Source organism: Ovis canadensis, chromosome 15 (assembly GCF_042477335.2).
Source record: "Ovis canadensis isolate MfBH-ARS-UI-01 breed Bighorn chromosome 15, ARS-UI_OviCan_v2, whole genome shotgun sequence".
Lineage (NCBI taxonomy): Eukaryota > Metazoa > Chordata > Mammalia > Artiodactyla > Bovidae > Ovis > Ovis canadensis.
The window spans coordinates 84,277,831-84,297,603 of record NC_091259.1 but is presented as its reverse complement, the minus strand read 5'-3'; the positions used below and the strand labels follow the sequence as shown (position 1 = coordinate 84,297,603).

The 19,773-nt window shown below is 56.4% G+C and overlaps 2 long non-coding RNA genes across 2 annotated transcripts; one reads left to right on the top strand and one right to left on the bottom strand.

The window, feature by feature from the left end:
* Positions 1-8,300: 8,300 nt before the first annotated feature.
* LOC138420710 (uncharacterized) lies at positions 8,301-17,964 on the top strand. The gene is made up of 3 exons (XR_011249291.1): positions 8,301-8,438; positions 16,967-17,143; positions 17,778-17,964. It is a non-coding gene; the product is annotated as an uncharacterized lncRNA (long non-coding RNA).
* On the bottom strand, positions 9,772-15,294 carry LOC138420711 (uncharacterized). Its single transcript, XR_011249292.1, has 3 exons — positions 14,976-15,294; positions 11,999-12,122; positions 9,772-11,468 (listed from the first exon to the last, which is right to left on the bottom strand). It is a non-coding gene; the product is annotated as an uncharacterized lncRNA (long non-coding RNA).
* Positions 17,965-19,773: the final 1,809 nt, after the last annotated feature.

The window sequence follows — 19,773 nt, the reverse complement described above, 5'->3', positions numbered from 1 at the left end:
GTGAGTTCCATCTGCCAGGGGTTTCCGGATGTAGACAAGTAAGAAAAGAGAAATGTAGAAATATCTTTAAATATATCCACTAGTTTAAACTCATGACAAGGAGGATGATTAGAGGTATTGAGAGATGTATATATATATATATATATATGCCCATGTATAATTGTGAGTAAATAAAAACTAGAGAAAATCAAGTCTTCCCAGGCGGTCCAGTGGGTTGAGTCACACGCTTCCAATGCAGGGGCATGGGTTTAATCCCTGGTCAGGGAACTAAGATCGCACAGGCCGCAGCTAAGAGTTCGCATGCCACAACTAAAGATCCTGCATGCTGGGGCTTCCCTGGTGGTTCAGTGGAAAGAATCTACCTGTCAATGCGGGAGAGACAGGTTCGATCCCTGATCCAGAAAGATTCCACATGCGGTGGAGCAGCTAAGCCCCGGTGCCTGTACTGTAGAGTCCAGGATCCACAACTACCGAGCCCACACCCCACAAATACCGAAGCCCGTGGGCGCCTTGAGCCTGCTCCACAAGAAGAGACGCCACGACAATGCACTGCAGCTAGAGAGTAGCCCCCGCTGGCCTCAACTAGAGAAAAGCCCCACGCAGCAACAAAGACCCAGGACAGCCAATAAGTAAATAAATAAAAGTATTTTTTAAAAAGAATCCTGCATGCCACAATGAAGATCAAAAATCCTGTGTGCTGCAATTAAGATGCTGCTGCTGCTAAGTCGCTTCAGTTGTGTCCGACTCTGTGCGACCCCATAGACGGCAGCCCACCAGACTCCCCAATCCCTGGGATTCTCTAGGCAAGAATACTGGAGTGGGTTGCCATTTCCTTCTCCAATGCATGAAAGGGAAAAGTCAAAGTGAAGTCTCTCAGTCGTGTCCGACTCTTCGAGACCCCATGGACTGCAGCCCACCAGGCTCCTCTGTCCATGGGATTTTCCAGGCAAGAGTACTGGAGTGGGGTGCCATTGCCTTCTCCCGCAAGTAAGATGAGGCACAGCCAAATTCATGAAATTTTAAAAAGAGAAAAATTTAAAAACATACGTATGTAAAAAAGAAGGTGTTATAGTGATGGACAGAGGATGGCACGGGGGGCCACGCCCTCCTCTCCTTGCCGAGCACAGACGATCGGCTTCCAACACATTCAGCAGTCGGTTTGGAGGCTTCAGGGACTGCCTGGGTCATGGCACTGGGCCGGCACACTCCAGCAGGGCAAGGTGAGCCTGGACACTGCCTTCCTTGTGGTTGGGAGGCATCTGGCACCCAGGGTGGGGCTGGGGGGTGGCACAGACCAATTTCTCTGCTTTCACTGAGTTGCCTAGGGTCTGACTGTAACACGTTGTTCCTGGCTCTGGTACCTTTACCGGGGGGGCCTTTCTCAGCAGCCTCAGCCCCCTTACTTCTGGAAAGTGGGACTGCTCCTCACCGGGCGGGCAATGGCCGGCACTGCCCAGGCCCTGCCAAACCCTCTCCTCCTCTGTCGGTCCAGGCTGGAGGCCCGGGCCTGGGCGCCTTCCTCCTGCTTCCAGAGCGTGGCCTCTGTGAGAAAGCCGGCCTTCTCTGGGCTTTCCATGGGGGCCTGCAGGGAGGCAGCAGTTGCTTGCTTGGAGAAGGGCGTCTGAGGCTCAGGGGGACCAGGGTGGGTGAGGCGGAGCCCGGGGCTCACCCAGGGCCCCGCTGCTCTTACCGTGGCCTCCGGCTCGGTCTCTCCACACTGGATGTGCCCTCTGGAACCCACGACTCTAACTCTGTCTCCACCTGCTCTTCCCAGAGCAGCCTTAGCTCCCCGGGAGTTCCTGGGGAGCTGTCCCCTCTGAATCTCCAAGCCTGGCTGGCAGTGCCCCAGTGACTCCACCCAGGGGGTCCCTGTGGCCAGGCTCCCTCCCGCCCTGCCTCACTCCTTTCCTGCTGCCTCCCTGCCTTTACTGCGCCCATGTGACTCCCATCCCACCCTGGCAGACCCGGCCTGGCCTTCCCCTTCCACCATCTCTGTCGATTGGAATCCAGCCTGTTTACAAGGCCGCCTCCTCTCTGAAGCCTTCTGGGTCTGTCCAGGCCCTCAGTGGTCGTGTCTTCGGAGCCTGGAGCCCTGTCCCCTGAATACACAGGGCTTCTCCACCCCCGACCCTCCTCAGCCTCACCCCACTGTGGGCTTCTGGAAAGAAAGACAAGCTCTTGCCAATAACCCTGAGGAGAAGTCTGTCCAAATCAATTTAATGTCTCCTTTTCCCTCTCTCCTGCCTCAGGAGCACAGAATGGGATAAAATTCCTGTGCGCTACACACTGTGTTCTGAGACTTTGCAGGGCTCTCTTTTATTTAATTTATGTATTTTTAAATATATATATATATATATATATATCTTTCTTTATTTGGCGGTGCCAAGTCTTAGTTGCAGCAAGCAGGACCTTAGTTAAGGCATACAGGATCTTAGTTTCCCGACCAGGGATTGAAGGAGTCTCAACTCCTGAATCACCCCATTTAATTCACATTTATTCATAGATTTCCTTACGTGTTACCCCGTTCAAATCCCATATCTCTGCTTCCTTCTTGGGAGAACCTGAGTTTTAACAATTCTTTTTTTATTTTTAATAAACATGGAAAAAAAAGAAAAAGTAAACATGACAGGCAATATTCTGTCTAATCTGGCTTTTTTTTTTTTAATAAAGAGCTGTTTTCTTTTACATTATTCAGATTTTTTTTTTTTTACAATTGTTCTCATATAGGTCCTGCCTAACTCTTAATAAACTTCAGTTCAGTTCAGTTCAGTCGCTCAGTCATGTCCAACTCTTTGCAATCCCACGGACTACAGCATGCTGTCCATCACCATCTCCCGGAGCTTGCTCAGACTCATGTCCCTCAAGTTGGTGATGCCATGCAACCATCTCATCCTGTGTTATCCCCTTCTCCTCCTGCTTTAATAAGCTTACTTTTAAATACTTTACATTTTGCAGGTAGTTAAAAGAATGTATTTCATGTTACATGTTAGATGTAGTGCACAGGAAAGCAAATGATTTTTATGCACTCCTTTGATACCTGGTAAGCCAACTACATTTTCTTATTGGTTCTCGTCAATTCTCAGTATTACTCTTGAGTCTTTGGGTGGGTAATCACATCATCTCCTAATAATAAAAGTAGCAGAAGGAAGGGACCCACATCATCTGTTGTAGAGATATGGTTTGGCTTGGTTTTGAACTTCGTAGGAAGTGTTTGGGGACTGGCTTTTTCCCTCAACGATATGGGTACTAAGGGCTTCCCGGGTGGCTCAGACAGTAAAGAATATGCCTGCAATGCAGAAGATCCGGCTTCATTCCCTGGGTTGGGAAGATCCCCTGGAGAAGGGAATGGCTACCTACTCTAGTATTGTTGCCTGGAGAATCCCATGGACAGAGGAGCCTGGCGGGCTATGGGGTCACAAAGAGTCGGACAGGACTGAGTGACTAACCCTTTCATGGGAATAAGACTGATCCACAATATTGGGAGAAGCTAGCTTGCTTGCACTGCTGACCCACGTGCCACTGTGTGAATGAGTCCTCTGTAACATGCCCGTTCTCTTTGTCAATGGGCATTTGGGACATTTCCTAGGTTTTTGCTATTCAGGACAGTGCAGCTTTGAATGATCCCTGTCTCTTGGAGCACATGCCAAAGTTTCTCTTGATTTTAGCCTGGAGGGGGATCTGCTGGGCTTTACAAGATAAGGCCAGATTGTTTTCCCCAGAGGTTGTCTGGAGTTGCACTCTGACTAATGCACTGGAGATCCCGTGGCCCCACCTCTTCTCCAACGTTTGGTGCTGTCAGTCTCGTTCATTTTTGCCCTTCACATGGCGTAAAATAGCATCTTATTGTGGTCTTTATTTGCATTTCTCTCATTGCCAATGAGCTTGAGCATGCCTTAGATGTTGACTGGACAAACGTGTTTCTTTTGTAAAAAGGCCAGTTCATGTCTTATATCTGTTTTTCTGTTGCATGACGAGGGTTGTTGTTTTTTTGTTGTTTTAGTTTTTTCTCTATGGATTTGCAACAGTCCTTTATGTATTTTTGATGTTTATCCTTCATGAGTTGGACCTGGCAGACAGGCAGACGTCTCCTCCAGTTTGTGGCTTGCATTTCACTTTCTCTAAGGTGTCTCCACGTCTCTTCCCTCCCACACCTGTGCCAGGGATGCGAGTGTGCGTGCGTGCGTGTGTGCACGCGGGCGCGTGTGTGGTGTGTGTGTGGTGGGCTCCTGTCCCTCAGAACACCTTGCAGACCAACGCCACTGCCTCTCCTGCTCCCTGGGGCGTTAAGGGACCCGGGCAGCCCTCCCGTATTTGGTCAAGGGAGCCGGGATGGGGCGCCCCCGTCGGGGTTGGGGTGGACATGCTGCGGCAGGGAGGGCCTCCTCGCGATGGTGCCCCCTCCCAGGAGTTATCACTTCCGGCTGCTCACCTGGGGCCCGGGCCCCTCTCTGCTCCGCTGGGCAGCAGCCCGGGCGCTCCCTGGGGGCGGGCGGCCGCGGGGGAGGGGCGCCCCGGGCCGGGCCCTCGGGAGGCGGAGGCGCGGGCCAGGCCTGCGGCGGGGGCTGGGCGGGGGGCGGAAGCTGCCCGAGCAGATAAGGGCCGAGGTCGGTCCTGCGGTGAGACAGTGCGGGACGCCGCCTCCTCCCCCCAGCCTCCGCCCAGCCCGCCCCCGCACCCTGCAGTCCCAACTCCCCGGAGCCACTTTCAGCCCCGGCGGCCCCCTCCCTCCAACCCCGAGGGTTGATCCTCTGCAGTCGTGGGGGATGGGGCTCCAGCCTGCACGTTCCGTTCCAAACTTCAGTCATCTCCGTTGGAAAATGGGGGTGGGAGCTCCAGTTACCCACCCCCAGGGCCGTTGGGGATGGGACAGGCGCAGGCTGGTGAAATCCCTTTGTAGATCTGGGCCCTTTTGTCAAGAAGGGGTATCCTGAGTTCCTCGCATGGCCCCTGCCTGTTCTTGCTGACTCTCCAGGCTTGATCCCCACTGTGTAGATGAGGATTTGGGGGGCCTGCCCTAAGTCACAGAGCCGGCCATCAGGAAACAAGTGGGGAGTGGAATGGAGCTCTTTGTATTGCCCCCAACCCCAGGAACAAAGCTAGGTTTGGGTATGCTTGTACACTCTAGGGGCCCTCTTTAAGAAAAAGATTACAAAATCACAAATACAAATTTGCTGAGGCCTCTCCCTGGGCCTTGAAAGGGGTCCAAGCAAGCCAGAAGGGCAAGTCCAGCTTCTTGGTTTCCTGGCCCCACCCTGCAGGCCACCCCTCCCCCGCCTCCCGACCCGGGAAGGGCTTACACCCCTCCTATAAGAGCGGGTCGGACACCAATATAGTTGCAGGGTTGGCCCAAAGCAGGACAGCTGGGGCCTAGAGGAGTCCTCGCTGCAGCTGGGCGCACCCCCTTGCATGCTTAGGCGGCCCTCCGCCAGCCCAGCCCAGCCCAAGAGCGAGAGCAGTCAGGCATTTGGGGACTGCACCACAGCTGGGCAGGGCCCAGCCCTTCAGTCCCAACCAGCCACTCAGGGCCTCTGACTTGTGGGCTGGCAGTGGTAGGGAAAATTCCTAGGAAAAAAAGGAAGGGGGGACCTGTCTGGGGCAGGGCAAGTGCATCTGACTTGGAGTCACATGGGCCTGAGGTTCAGGTCTCTGCAGGACCATGTGACCTTGGGAAGACTCCTTCACTTTGGTTTCTTCATCTGTAAAATGGGAGTAATAATAGTACCTACTCGTCAGAGCTGTAACAAGGCTTAAATGAGGCCATGCATGAAGAAGGGCTGAGCCTTTGGCCTTTAGAAGCAAATTTCCCTTCTGTGAAATCTCCAGGTCAGGAGAGGCATCTTTCTCTCCATATTAGGGTTGTCACTTATGCACTGGGGGGTGGACTGGTATGTCTCTGGTTGCAAAATTGAGATTTAGACCCCATGAATGTCTGGCAGCAAGGCCCTGGTTCTAACCACCAGGGAACACTGCCCCCTTGGGCCTGTCTCCATCCACTACTAGGTGTGCGTACACAGGGCAGGGAGCCAGGGGGAGCATTTGATTCAGGAGGCTGCTCACCTTTCTGGATTTTATAATCTCTGATCTTATGGTCACCTGAGGCTGGAATTTTTCTAACTCCAGCATACTGCAGCCTGAACCAGGAGAAGCAGGAGACTCTGGGGATGGAGACAGAGCCGGGGAACTGGGAATAGGTCATGACTGTGAACCAAGAACCTGCCTGCCAGTGCAGGAGATGTAAGAGACATGGGTTCTTTCCTTGGGTCTGGAAAATCTCCTGGAGAAAGGCATGGCAACCCACTCCAGTACTCTTGCCTGGAGAATCCCATGGACAGAGGAGCCTGGTGGGCTATATACAGTCCATGGGGTTGCAAAGAGTTGGACACAACTGAAGCTACTAGATAGGGAAGCCTGGTGTGCTACAGTTCATGGGGTGGCAGAGTCGGACACGATTGAATAACTGAACTGAACTGAAGCTACTTCGCATGCATGCACACGTGAGCCTGGACAACAGTGACATCCCAAAGGACTCAGATTCTTCCAAACAAAGAGGTACTGCTTCGCCTCACGGTTTGCTTAGGATTTCTCCTGGGTTAATAGACGAGAGAACTGAGTTCTCAGCTCAGAGCTGCCCCTCTGTAGCCAGCTGACCTCACACCAATCCCTCTTCCTCTCTGAGCCTCAGTTTCCTCATCTGTGAAATGGGGATAAGAATACTTCCAACTGCAAGGATTATAAGATATGGAGTGCACAGAGTGCCTGGTCAACACTACCTGTTGGTCAAACCGTGTGGCTGTCTGGGGATGAAAGCGGGTGTCTTGGGAGGGCAGGAAGTATGTGAGTAGAAGTGGGGAGTCCTGCCAGGGCAAGAGTTGAGCCTCCAAGGACCTTGCCTCACAGATGGAGTGCCTTGGGGTAGGGCTGGGAACCCCAGCTCTGGTACTCTCCCAGATCAGGACAGGTCAGAGGGAGGTCAGGGGCCCTGGGCGTGCAGAGAAGAGCAGGGAGCAGAGGTTCTCAGGCAGGTGAAAGGGAAAGGAGGGAGGAAGTGGGGGCTTCTGGGAGGAGACAGTGTACGTTGCTGGCCACACGGTCACTGTGAGGCCCCAGACCATGACCTCCTTTGTCCTACATTACCGGCTTTCAAGTGAGGCCTTTCCCCAGTGGGGAAACCGAGGCTCCAAGGGGCGAGATCACTTTCCCAGGGTCACACACTGCAGGCTCCCCAATCTGTCTGGCTCTGCAGCCTGGACTCCCCAACAGTCACAGCCACTTTCTTATCTTATCTGCCTGATGAAGTTGAGTGAAGCAGCGTGATCTCAGAGGTGCAGAGGGATCCTGGGCCCTGCTGCTGTCTCCTAGGACCCCGAGCTCTAGGCTGCCAGCTGTTCAGGAGACACTGCCGGGATAGCCTGGGGGCTGGGAGCCCAGGTGGGGCCCAAAGCATTTGCTCTGAGAGCAGAGACCCCTGGAGTAAAGGGGAGTGAGCCTGCCATCTCAGGAGGGTTCCAGTAAAGACACCCCAACAGCGGGGGAAGCTGGAGGCGTTGCTCACAAGGCCCAAACTAGCCAACCTATTTCTGAAATTCCTTCTTCTTGTCTTAAAAATTCATATAGATTTGTATTCTGTTAAAGAGGTGGGATCCCCCACCCCACACACACTTAAAAAAAATCAGTTTCTACTCAGTTTCCACCTGCGTGGACACTCCAGGAAGACGTGATGTCTTCAGTGACTGCATGTATCTGGGGCCTGCCCTGTGGACCCCAGGCCCTGGGCCCCTGGTCTGGTTTGAGAAAGTGCAGGGACAGAGTTGAGGTCACCATCCTGCCTGTTCTCACAGTCTAGGGCTCTCCCCACCTCCACTCCATGCTCCTGACTCTTGCTTCGGCTCTCCCGTCTCCTTTCACAGACGTTTGTCCAGCCCAGCCCACTTGGGACTTCTCAGATGCTTCACTCCCCCCTCTTCATGCCCTGAGGGTCCTTGTCCAGAGGGGCCCTGCCCATCTTCAGCTGTATGTATAGGGCAGTCTAAGCCCTTGCCTCTCCAGATGAACAAACAGCCTTGTTGAATCTCCCCATGCCCATTTGGAGGAAACTGAGGCCCATCGCTGAGAGAGGCTGGGCCTCCAGGGTTCCCAGGGGACCTCCGGATGGGTGGGGTACCTCAGCCTAGGAGAAGGCACCCGATCCGGGGCCCCCCCGCCAGGGATGCAGGGAGGAGGAGGGAAAGCCATGGGGTGCCGGGGGCTGCAGCCTGGCAGGTCCCTGTGCCCAGGGTAGGGAAGTTTCTTATTTCTCCTGCTCCGACTTCCCCCTTTGATTTATTATAGCCATGAAATGCTCTGCTCTCTTCTCTTTTCCTCGCTGTCCGCGGGGCTGGAGCAGTGCAGGCCCTGTGGGACTCCCCTCTCCTTCCAAAGGGCGAGCCCGTCGCGGAGAGGTGAGTCGGGGCAGGCAGGTAGGGCGGCTGAGGGGGGGCCCCGACTCCCACCCCCGTCCCGGCGCCCCCAAGGCTGGCCCGGGGGCAGGACCCCAGGGGCGGGCACAGTCTCGGTCGGGAAGGGCTGGGGCCGGCCGAGAGGGTGTGGCAGGTGTGGGCTTGACGGCAGACAGCTCCCAGGGGCTGTGGGGGTGGCGGGCTCTGAGGCTGCGGCCTCGGGAGGCTGGCGGATGGAGCCCGGTCAGGTCGAAGGCCGTCAAAGAGTCCTCCCGTGCTAACCCTTAGGCGGGAGAGGCGGCTTCTCTGTGACCCCTGACCCCATGTTCTGATTTCTCGACGGCCAGGGGGGCCTGGTTCAGCCGCCTCTGGGGGATGGGGCTGAGCACCCAGAGGAAGGCGGGAGGCCCGCAGCCCAGGCCTCGGGCTCCTCGAGGCCGCGCCCCTGCGCCCGTTGGACATCGGCTCGAGGCCGGGGCCAGGCAGCTGAGGGCTGAAGTCCGATGGCCCGGCCCCCGGGGCGGACCTAGCGGCCCGAGCGTCCCGGGCCGCCGCGGTGTGGTGCCTGTGGTAACGGGGCTGTTGGCGTTTTGCAATGGCCCGGGGGCGGGGAGGCTGCGCACACACGCTTCCTGTGGTGACTGGGTGCTTCCTGTTTTCTCAGGCGCCGGACTTGCTGCTGCCGATGTGGAAACAGGGGCAGCTGCAGCCGGGGTGGCTCCAGGCAGGGCGGCCCGCCGACTCTGCCCAGAGGGGCCTGAGTGGGCCCGCACCCCAGGCCCCGACCCAGGCAGTAGACGGCCCGAGTTACCCCCCAACCCCAGGGGCCCCATGCCTCCCATCTCCAGCAGCTTCCGCCAAGAGGAAGGGGCCAGGCAGGGCTGCCGCCCAAGGCTGAGCAGGTGGTCCAGAGGGTCGGAGGTCCAGGGATGGGAGCTCTGGTCTCAGCTCTGTCCTTTGTTCTCTGAGTGCCTCTGGCCATCCCTGACCCACCCCAGGCCTTGGTTTTCCTTTTTCACGTGAGGTGATCATGGTACTCAGAGTCTAAAATCCCTCACCCATTTCAGCCCCAATTCTGACCTTCCTTGATTTTTTCCATCCCAAGAGCCTCAGCTTTGAGGTCAAGATGGGCCCTGAGCCTGGGACCATCCGAGGTGGGGCTTGGCATAGGCCTCAACAGAGAGGGGTTTGGAGAGACTGGGGAGAGCACAGCTGCTGGGGAAACCAGACTTCCAACTGAGGTGTGGAGGCCGGGAAAGGCCAGGACCAGGTTAGGGAGACAGGCTGTGGATGGGACAGACGGAGAATGGTGGCTGACAAGGTTGACTCGGAAGGGTTCAGAGCAGGAGAAAGATCTCCGGATCCTCTGTATTCCTGCAAATGTTAGGAAAGGGTCTGGTACGCCCTCACATTCTCTCTCAGGAGAAAGATGAGTAGGGCTAGGGGCAGGGCCAGCCCTTCCCGTCTGTCCGGCAAGGAGGTGGGTGCCTGTGAGGCATGACACGTGGGCCTCAGGAGGGCCCGGAGCCTTCTCCAGGAGTCAGGTGCCTGGAGGTTCCACCACCAGGGCCAGGCCTTGGGAACTTGGCATTGCCTTTTCCCCGAATGTGTTTTGTTTTGTTTTCAAGCTGCTCTTGCAAGAAGGGGAGGGCAGATGACTTGGCTGCTTGTGGAGATTGCTGACAGCATCTGACGTCTGGAGGAAGAATTTCTTTGCAGGAAGGCCGAGGCCTGGGTGCCCCTGGGGGAACTGACCGGTCCACTGACTGAGTTCAGCCACCCCGCTCGGCCCAGGAGGTTCTGAGGGGCCCACTTCTTAAGTGGCTTCTCCTCAGTCTCAAGGCCTGTCCATCGCGGATGGCCAAGGACTGGTTCCAGCCAGAGAGGCCTCCAGAGTCCCAAGACCCTGGTGCTCAGCCTGAGGGGCCGGGAGGCCTGCCTGGCCTCTGCCATCCCGTCCCCTGCCTTGGTGCCTGGGCTCAGCCCAAGTGCTGAGTTGGCGGCTCCGCAGCTGCTCTTCTGCCCACGGAGGCCCAGTTATAAATAAGCCCAGTGTTGGCCAAGTCATCAAGTTCTACCCCAGCTGTATTACCTCAGTGACCACAGGTTGGGGCTGCCCAGAACTGGGCCCGCCAGAACCTGCCCATCAAGGCCAAAGGCCAGGCCAGCCTCGATTCCCACAGTGGGGGTCCTCAAACCCAGGGCGGGAGTCTGTGCAGCTCGCTGCTCAGACCTGGACCTGCCTGGATACAGGCCACAGAAGGGGCAGGGCCCATCCCGCCCGCACGGAGCCAGCAGCTATTTACAAACCGAAACCGGGAGAAGCGAAGTGGCTGCGGCCAGAGTGGCTCCAGGCCCCCCGGCCCCCACTCCATCCCCCGCGGCCCCCTCCCCCGCTCCGCATGGCTTCCTCTTTCCTTCCCCACACAGCTCCCCAGCCTCCCACTGCCCCGGCCAGCTCTCTCTGGACAACCTGCCAGGACCTCGCAGTGACCCTCCCCCGCCCTGTCCCCAGCCCCTCAGCCACTTGCTTGGAGGTGGGGGGGTCCCCTTCAACTCCTCACCGCCCCCAGGACCCCATGAGCCTGGGCTCCTTGGAGCAGCCCCCTCCCAGCGGGGCCCGGCCCACTCTGGCCTGCCCGAAGCACATTCCCACAGTTCTCAGTTCCCCTTCGTGAGTGGAAAAGCTCCAGCCCCAATGGCCGCCATGACGCTGCTCAGCCCTGCCCTACGGTAGCCGCTCCAGCGGCTCCTTGACCTTTCCCGGGGTGGGGATGCTGGGGGCAAGGAATCTGGGGTGCTTCGGTGGGCCTGGGGGCACCCGGGGCCTTCCAGGGGGCTTGTTTCTGGGCAGGAGGCCCCAGCCATCTACTGTCTTTGAGCTGGGTTTCAGCCCCCTCGTCCGGCTGGTGTAGGTCACAGGCCCTCTTGCGGGGCAGAGTTGAGCTGGGACAGACGGACGCTGGGCCTGAGACCACGGCTCTTGCTGCTTGGGAACCACAGGCAGGACTGGCGCTGCAGCAGAGGATTGTTCTAGGAAGAGACAGAAGACAGCGCATGGGACACCCGTTTCAAATCATGAACAAGCTGTCTCACGATGGTGCAGAGCGGGTTGGTTCTTTTCGTCCCCAGATAGAGACTGTCCCACCGTCTCCATCAGAAATGGATGCTGGGGCGCAGAGGGCAAGGCGCGTGTCCCAGGCTACTCAGCGGGCAAGTGTCTGGACCAGGAGTCAGGGTTTCCCGACACCCAGTCCCCTTGTCTGTCCATCTGACTGGCTCTGGCTCCATCTCATCCACCCGTCTCCTTCCCAGGGAGGACACAAGTTTCCCAGCCCCAGGGACAAGGCAGGAAGCCAGGCTGGCATGAAGCTTTAGGGGGACGCAGGCCTTAGACCCCAGAGCTGCCAGACCTGGTCGTCAGTAGCCCAGGTCCCCCTCCGCGGCCCCAGGAGGAGGCTCTGCCTGCCCCACTCCATGCCTCCCACCAAGTCCCAGCTGAAGCAGAGCCCTGGCTCCCACCCTCACCCCAGCCCCAGGCAGTGGGCTGCGTTTCACCTAACTGCTCTGAATGTCAGAATCCTCTTCCGTGGATTGTCAGTCCTCGGGCACAGAGCACCCACTCCATGCCAGCCGCAGCAGGTGCAAACTGTCTCTGGAGCCAGGACATGGCGCCTGCCCACAGTCCTATGCGGAAGGCAGATGAGTGACAAGATGCTGAGGACTCTGGGAGGGAGACTGAGGCTGGGGGACCCCAGGAGAAGGTGACGGGTGCTTCCCGGGGTAAGGAGGGGCCCCTCAGGTGGGATAGGAAAGAGGTTCCCAACAAAAGCCGGGAGGACAGGCTCTCCATGCCGAGTCCCATCCCTGGGCCTGGGCTCTAGTGGTTCCCACAGTTCAAGTCAAGTGCCCTTTCTTCCTCTGGGCCCGGTGAACTCCTATTCATCTGTCAGGGCCCATGGACATACCATAGTATGACCAGGCCTGGCCTAGCTTCATGGCTCCTTGCCTCCTTCTTCCTACCCGGAAGCCAGGCCTCCTTGGTCACGACGCCCTCGCCAGCCCCACCCAGGCAGGCATCTGCTCCCGGGCTGGAGCCCCCGCCGTCCTCTGCTCCGAAAAGCACCGTTTCCCTTTTCTGGGTGACCACACGCCATGCACAGGGAATTTCCATCTCACCCTGCGGAGCCTCTGATTCACCCAGGCCCCTAATGCATTTAACTCCTTCCGGGTCCAGGCCTGTCTACTCCTTGCCCCTCGCACTTGCCCAGGGACCCCTAGTCTGCTTCAGACTAGCCTGGAATCCCACAGCCTGGAAACGAAGTCAGCGCCTCACTCACTGGCCCCCTCAGCACCCTCCCACTCACGCACCGGGCACAGAGACCCCTGTCCTGCTGGCTCCCGGCACGCACGCTGGGGCAGCTTTGGGCTGAGAGCAGCACAGACTGTGGAATAAGATAAGCCTGGTCCGACTCTGATTCTGGCTCTTTCTGCTTTCCGGCCTGGAGCGGTATAAGGGTTGGCTCTGAGGCCCATTTCTCATCTAATAAGATCAATCCCTGTGCCGTAAATGTCTGACACGCTGGCCCTTTTCGTACCACAGCATCCCTACTCCAGACCTGGGGCCCCTAAGGCTTCTCCCGAGAGCTGGTTGCTCAGGCAGGGAGAAGGGGAGAAGGGCAGGCAGGGTGAAGGAGGGCGAGAGGCTGCTCTCTCAAGGCTCTCGTCCGACAGCTTCTCGGCTCCTCACGTTGCTCAGCTTTTCCAAGGAGGCTTTGGAAAGGCCAGGGGGTGGGAGCTTCCAAGGAACTGAGGACCGCAGAGGTCCTGAGCCCTTGGAGATAGGGCTGAGCCTACCTCCTCCAGAGGGATGGCGGGTGTGCGCATCAGATAAAAACATATCCAGTGCGGTCTCTAATGCTCGCAGCCCCCTGGGGTGTATCCTGCTGTTGCCCCCATTTTACAGATGACGATACTGAGGCTCTGAGAAGTGACTTGCCCTCAGCCACACGGCAAACACAGGGCAAGGAAAGGATTTGAAATCAAGGTCTCTAGAACCGTACTCTAACCTCCACGAGGGTCACTCAGCATTTGTGGAGGCCAGTGAGGGAAACGTGCACTAATTGGAAGCCTACTGTATACAAGGGGAAGGCTCACACAGATTGTCTCTTTCTGCCTTCTGGACCATGCTGCGGCTGAGTCTTGTTGGCACCTCTACAGAATCAAGGCCTCTGAGCTTTGGGGAGGGGAAGGGGCTACACAGCCAGTGGTAGGGAAGGATCCAGGGGTGCCTAGATAGGAGGGGATGGTGTCGGGGGCTCCACAGAAGAGGGGGGGGCCTTGCAGAGTTGGGGGGAGTGGCTCCTGTCCTCACTGAGCGAGCAGGGCGGGTGCTGCCCGTGGTGAGCAGGAGGAAGTCGCTGTGGGTGGCGGTGGGTTTGAGGTGCCGGAGGCTGAGTGATGTGGCCAGGAGGTGAGCTCCCCGTCTGAAAGGCCTGGTCAACAGGAGACAAGGGTGTGGAGGAGGCTGTGGGGGGAGAGCTGAGATTCAGGGCATGGCGGAGATCAGGCCACTCTGGAGACCTCTGCTGCTTAGCCCCTGGCACCAGCGAGCTGGTAGGAGTGTGGGGGGGGAGTGCGGAGGTGGGCAGGGGCTGGTGCAGAGTGCCAGGAGAGACTCAGCAGGGCGGGGGAAAGATGGAGGTGTGACCTGGGAAGGGAGCATCTTAGCCTGGAGGAGGCGAGCCCTCAAAAGATGGAGGAGAAAAAAAAAAGATGGCGGAGGCCTTCGAGTGTGAAAGGGGGTGGGACTGTGAGCAAAGGCCGTGGGAGATTGAGAAAGAGGTTCTGGGAATGTTGAGTAGTGTCTTTGGGCTGGAGGTGGGGGCAGGGCTGGTCCACTCGGGGTGGGGGAGGGTGGGAAAGGCTGGCCAGGGTGTTGAGGGGGAGGGTGGCGGACTCTAGCCCAGGACTCAGAGCTTTGGATTTCAGCCTGTGAACCAACCAGAGCCAAGGAGCACTTTTAGGTAGGAAAGCACCCACGGGGGAAACTCGGGATGGAGGCAGCCGCGGAAGCACACGCCCCAGGGCCACCCCACACACCCCTGGGCCAGCTGTGTGTCCTTGGGCAGCCCCTCGTCAGCTGAACCCCATGACCCTTGTCTGTAAAACGGTACTGGTACTAAATTCACAGGGTCATGGGAGGTGGGGCGAGTTAATGCCGGGAGATGAGGGCCTCAGCCGGTAGTGCTGGTCTCCTTGGTCCCAGCCCCTGGCACATTATGGGCGCCTGCCCTGGGTACCACCCGGGTCTCCAGCAGACCTGGTTTAAGCCTCGCCTGTCTCTCAGTTGGCTGAGTCATGGACCCCCTTCTGAGCCTCAGTTTCCTCGACTGTCCCAGGGGGGATGATAAGAGCCCCAGGTTCAGATCTGAATGAGAATGTGAACTTTGCGGTGATGCTCCTGTTCTCCCGGAGTGAGGACCAGATTCCACACGATGCGTCCCTCACCGTCCCCCACCCCCTCCCCAAGCCTCTCACCTTCTCCCCCACACCCCGGCTCTGCTCACACGGGCCCCTTGCTGGTCCCCTCGCCTGGAGCTCTTCTCCCAGGTGTCTGCTTGGCTGGTTTGTCCACTTGTTCCCAGGGGTGGTTCAGTGACCCCATTCTCCGTTTCTCCACGAGGCCTGCCCTGCTCCCCTTCACACTGCAGATGCGCCCCGCCCCCCGCACTGCCGCAGCCCTAAGCTGGGCAATCCCCTTTCCTATAGGGCTTGCCTCCTTCTCGCCTGCTCCGTGTGTCCCCTGCCCCCCACCCCCCAACCCCACCTGCTCCAGAATCAGCCCCAGGAGGACAGGGGCCTTTGCCTGTTTGGTCGCCTGACCCCTGGAGTCCCTGAGCAAATATTTGTCAGATGTCCTAACGTGCTCCAGAGCCAGCCCAGTGCTTGGACCAGAGCTCAGAGCTTGGAGGGGCCCAAGGAGCCCCTCCCGGTGTCTCAACCGTGAGAGGAAGTTGCAAGACGGCCATTTCTGTACACGGGCTCAGCTCTTTCTGGTCACCTTTCCCAGCTCGCTGTGTGAGGCCTGAGTCCTCCCACGTGCCCCGCCGGGACTAGTCGCTCGCAAGTGTGGAGGGCGTCTGGAGCTCTTTGGGGCTGAGGTTGAGGGGCCTGCGAGAGAAGGGACCACGATGCTCCCCCATGTGCACTCAGCGTCGAGGACGTGGGCCCCATGTTTCCTGTTGCCTGCCTGCCTTGTGATTGCAATAGCACCCAGCCTACCCCAGCAGTCGCCCAGCCCAGTGCAGGCAAAGGCCACCCAGCGCTCCTCCACCCAGGCCTGCCTGACCGCCTGGCCCTCTCTGCAGGGCCCAGCCCTGTGTGGCCACCCACTTGTCCAGCGGGGGTGGGAACAGCGCTCCCCCCGGGCTGCTGATGGGAGGATAAGTAGGGAGACCCTTTACTCAAGACCATGCAACAGTATCTCCATGTGTGTCTCATTGTTTAAGCACTCAGTCGTGTCCGGCTCTTTTGAGAACCCCATGGACTGTAGCCCACCAGGCGCCTCTGGGCATGGGATTTCCCAGGCCAGAATACTGGAGTGGGTTGCCCCTTCCTCCTCCCGGGGATCTTCCCAACTCAAGGATCGAACCTGTGTCTCCTGCATTGGCAGGCAGATTCTTTACTGCTGAGCCACCTGGGAAGCCCGTGTTTATCTACCTATTTACTTAAGAATGCATGCAGTACGAAGCCTAAAACTAATAAAATGTTATATACATCACTTATATCAACTGAAAAAAATGTCTCTTTTGACTTCAAAAAAGGTAAGTCAAAAATTTCTGTGGGTACTTCAATAAAAAAAAAATGAAAAGGAAAATTTAAAAATTAAAGAACTATCTGGGCGCCTGCATTGATAGCGTCTAAATAACCATCTGGTCTCTTTTCCAATGAGTTAAGATAGAAAGCTGTGGCATTTTCAATATTACTTATAATTGAAGGAGTTTTTGTTTCTGTTTTAGGTAATTCCTGATACTATTTATTAGTGTCTGCAGGGAGGTGCACAAAGATTTTTGACTCAGCCTGTATTTGGTTGTGGTGATTTTCTTTTCACTGTCAGATCTCTTAACTGTCAAGATTAGACTTGGAAAATTAAATACAGAGAAAGAATTTGTAACATTGTAGTGTCTCACCCTTTGAACATCTGCTTCTGCAGAAGCAGGCCTTTCTCCTACATGGTTCTCGTGTAAGGCAGAAAAGTGGGTTTTGTTCTTTACAGCTGAAGGATGTTTTTTAGAAACAAGCAGAGGTAAAGGCGTGAGGACTGCCGCCTGGAGCCAGCATGGCAATCCCGCCAGTCCTGGCAATGAACTTTCACCCCCATCTTCCCCCAACTATTCCAGTAGACACTCCTCTCTAGCTTTCCTGCAAAAAAGAAAGCGCTACTCTTTGACCCAGTATTTCAACTTTGGGGCATTTATCCTAGACGTACACTTGCATGTGTGTAAATTAGCAAATTTTGCCTATTGCAGTGTTATTTGTAATAGCAGAAGACTGGAAATGACCTGAATATCCATCAGCAAGAGACTCGTTAAATAGCTGTTTTTCAGCAATGGAATGCTATACGGCAATGAAAATGGACCACAGCTACATGCAACAAGAATATTTACACTATGATTCTCTTCATATAAAGATTAAAATCTGTTAAGGTAAAAACTAAACTATATTGTTATAGATGTTTACTTAAGTGGGAAAGCTGTAAAGAAAACATGGAAATAATTACTGGAAAAGTTAGGATAGTCTTCCTTCTAGAGAGAGGCAGGACATTTGGGGGAAGCTTCTGGAGTGCTGACAGTGTTTTATTTCTTGACCTGGATGGTGGTTACGTATGTGTGTGCTTTATCTTTTAAATTGTACATAATGTTTCCTGCAGTTTTTTGAATGAATGAGGTCTCTCAGGATGTGAAGCTACCACGGTTTACCCAAACAGTAGAATACTATACAGTCATTAAAAAGAACAAGAGGGCTCTATATGCATGGGCATGGACATGGATTTAGTGGGGAAAAAACAACCAAAGTGAAGTACGGTGTGTTCAGTGTGCTACTTTCTGTGTGAAATTTTAAAAAGAATTTATCTGCCTCTGTGCTTCTATCTGCTAGACTTCCTCCAGAAAAAATATCCAAGAATCAGGTAACAGGGAACAGGACCATTTCCCCTTTTGTTACCTTTTGAATTTCGTACCATGTGTATCTATTACCTATTCAAACATTAACATAATTTAAAGAACTGTTTCAGGGATTTCCCTGGTGGTCCGGTGGTTAAGAGTCTACCTTCCAACGCAGGGAACACAAGTTCAGCCCCCGGTTGGGGAGCTGAGACCTTGCATGATGCCGTGGGGCAGCTGAGCCCACGCAGCGCAACTAGAGAGTCCACGTGCCTCAGCAGAGACCCAGCGCAGCCAGAAAGAAACAACAAATAAAAAGATAAAAATAAAAAACAGTTTTGCCTCTCACTCCCTGGAGCACCTAATTTTGTTGTTGTTGTTTTTTTTTATCTCAAACTGATTTCTTGCCCACAAAACCTCGAGCCGCAGGGTCAACAAGACGCTCCTGGTGACCTCCAGCAAACCTCGGACCCTCTCTGGTCCCGTTTCCTCTGCTGTGGAAGACGGAGGCGGGCCTCCGCTCGTCAGGGCCTGCAGCCTTCCAGAAGCCCCGGCGCTGTCCCCGCTCGCCCTCCTGTGTCCCCCACCACCCCACCCCGCCCTTTCTCGCCCCACTCCTCTCTACCACCTCCTTTGACTCTTTCTCCTGTTTTCGCCTCTCTCTTCCTCCCCAGTTCTGACCGCCTTGGCCCCTGTGTCCTCCCGGCCCCCTGGTCTGCTTCACACTTGGCTCCTCTTCCTTCTGCCTCCTTCCCCTGCCCTGGGATCCAGCCCTTCCGAGAGCCCCAGAAAGCAGGTCCAGGCCCCAGCTCCCGACTTACAAGCTGTGTGACCCTGCGGAAGTCATCAACCTCTCGGGCCTCAGGGTAACAGATGACTGTCCCCGCTCCATGAGACCACAAGGGTGGAGGCACTCAGTTCAGTGCTGGACACGCAGAAAATAACTATCCCCGCCTCACCCCCTTGAAGGAGTTGCTAGCTCCTGGGGTTTTGGATGATCAGCCCGTCCCTGCTCTGCTTGGAATTGCTTAGAGGCTGGGTCCTGCTATTCCTAAGGCTTAGGACCTCAGCAGGTCCCTTGGAATCCGAGCCTTGGGCAGAGGTTTCTGGTGCACTGAGGGAGGACAGGCACTGGGAAGAAGGATGGGGAGGACTTGCTGGCGTGGGAATGGATACAGGCTGCTCAAGCTGCGCAGAAAGTGGGAATCAGTTCGGCCCGTTTCCTGAGACTGGGGACCCTGGGGGTTTTGTTACTCGGGCCTTGGCCAGGCTTGGGACAATGGAGTCTCTCACTTCTCTGTGGCCCCTTGAGACTTAGGGCTCAGGAACGCAGAGTCGGCCTGGTCTGCTGTCTGCACTCATGGAGGAGAGCAACGCACTCCCTCCTCGTGCGGGTGTGTGCTCAGTTGTTCAGTCGTGTCCGACCCTTTGTGACCCCACGACCCCTGTAGCCCGCCAGGCTCCTCTATCCATGGGATTTCCCAGGCAAGGATACTGGAACCGGTTTCCATTTCCTCCTCCAGGGGATCCTCCAGACCCAGGGACTGAACCTGCCGATCGCCTGTGTTGGCAGGTAGATCTGTTACCTGTTACCACTGCACCACCTGGGAAGCCCACACTCCCTGCCTGACACCAGCGGAGGCCCTGCAGTAGCTCCTGGAGGCAGCCCAGGCTCCCGGCTCCCAGCCCAGGCTCCCAGCTCAAGGCTCCTTGCCGCCTGGTCTGGTCTTGCTTCCGGCTTTTTCCCTTGTTCTCTCCCACCTCCTGGCTTCGCTTAGGCTTGTTCCTCAGCCAGACGTGCTCTGGCCCCTGCGTGCTTCCCTGCCTGTGGCCCTGGCCTGACTGCCTATGTGCCAGAGCACCTGGCAACTCTTGTGCCCCTGCCTCCCCAAAGAAGCACGGAGCTGCCCACATGTCTGTTCCCTCTGGGCCTGTGAGCTCTTGGAGGTCCGGGGCATGCCTCCTTCACGTTCACGTCCCCTCGCCTGGCCCAGCACACGGGAGACCTTCAGTAAAGCGTCAGTGATTAAATGAACGAAAGAGGAGATAAAGAAGCATATAAGCCAAACAAGCGAAGAATGAATGAATGAACACATCGAGCAGGACGTGGCTCTCGTGCAGCAGAGCCCAGCCTCACAGCCGTGCAGTCAGTGGGGACAGGCCTTCTTGATGAG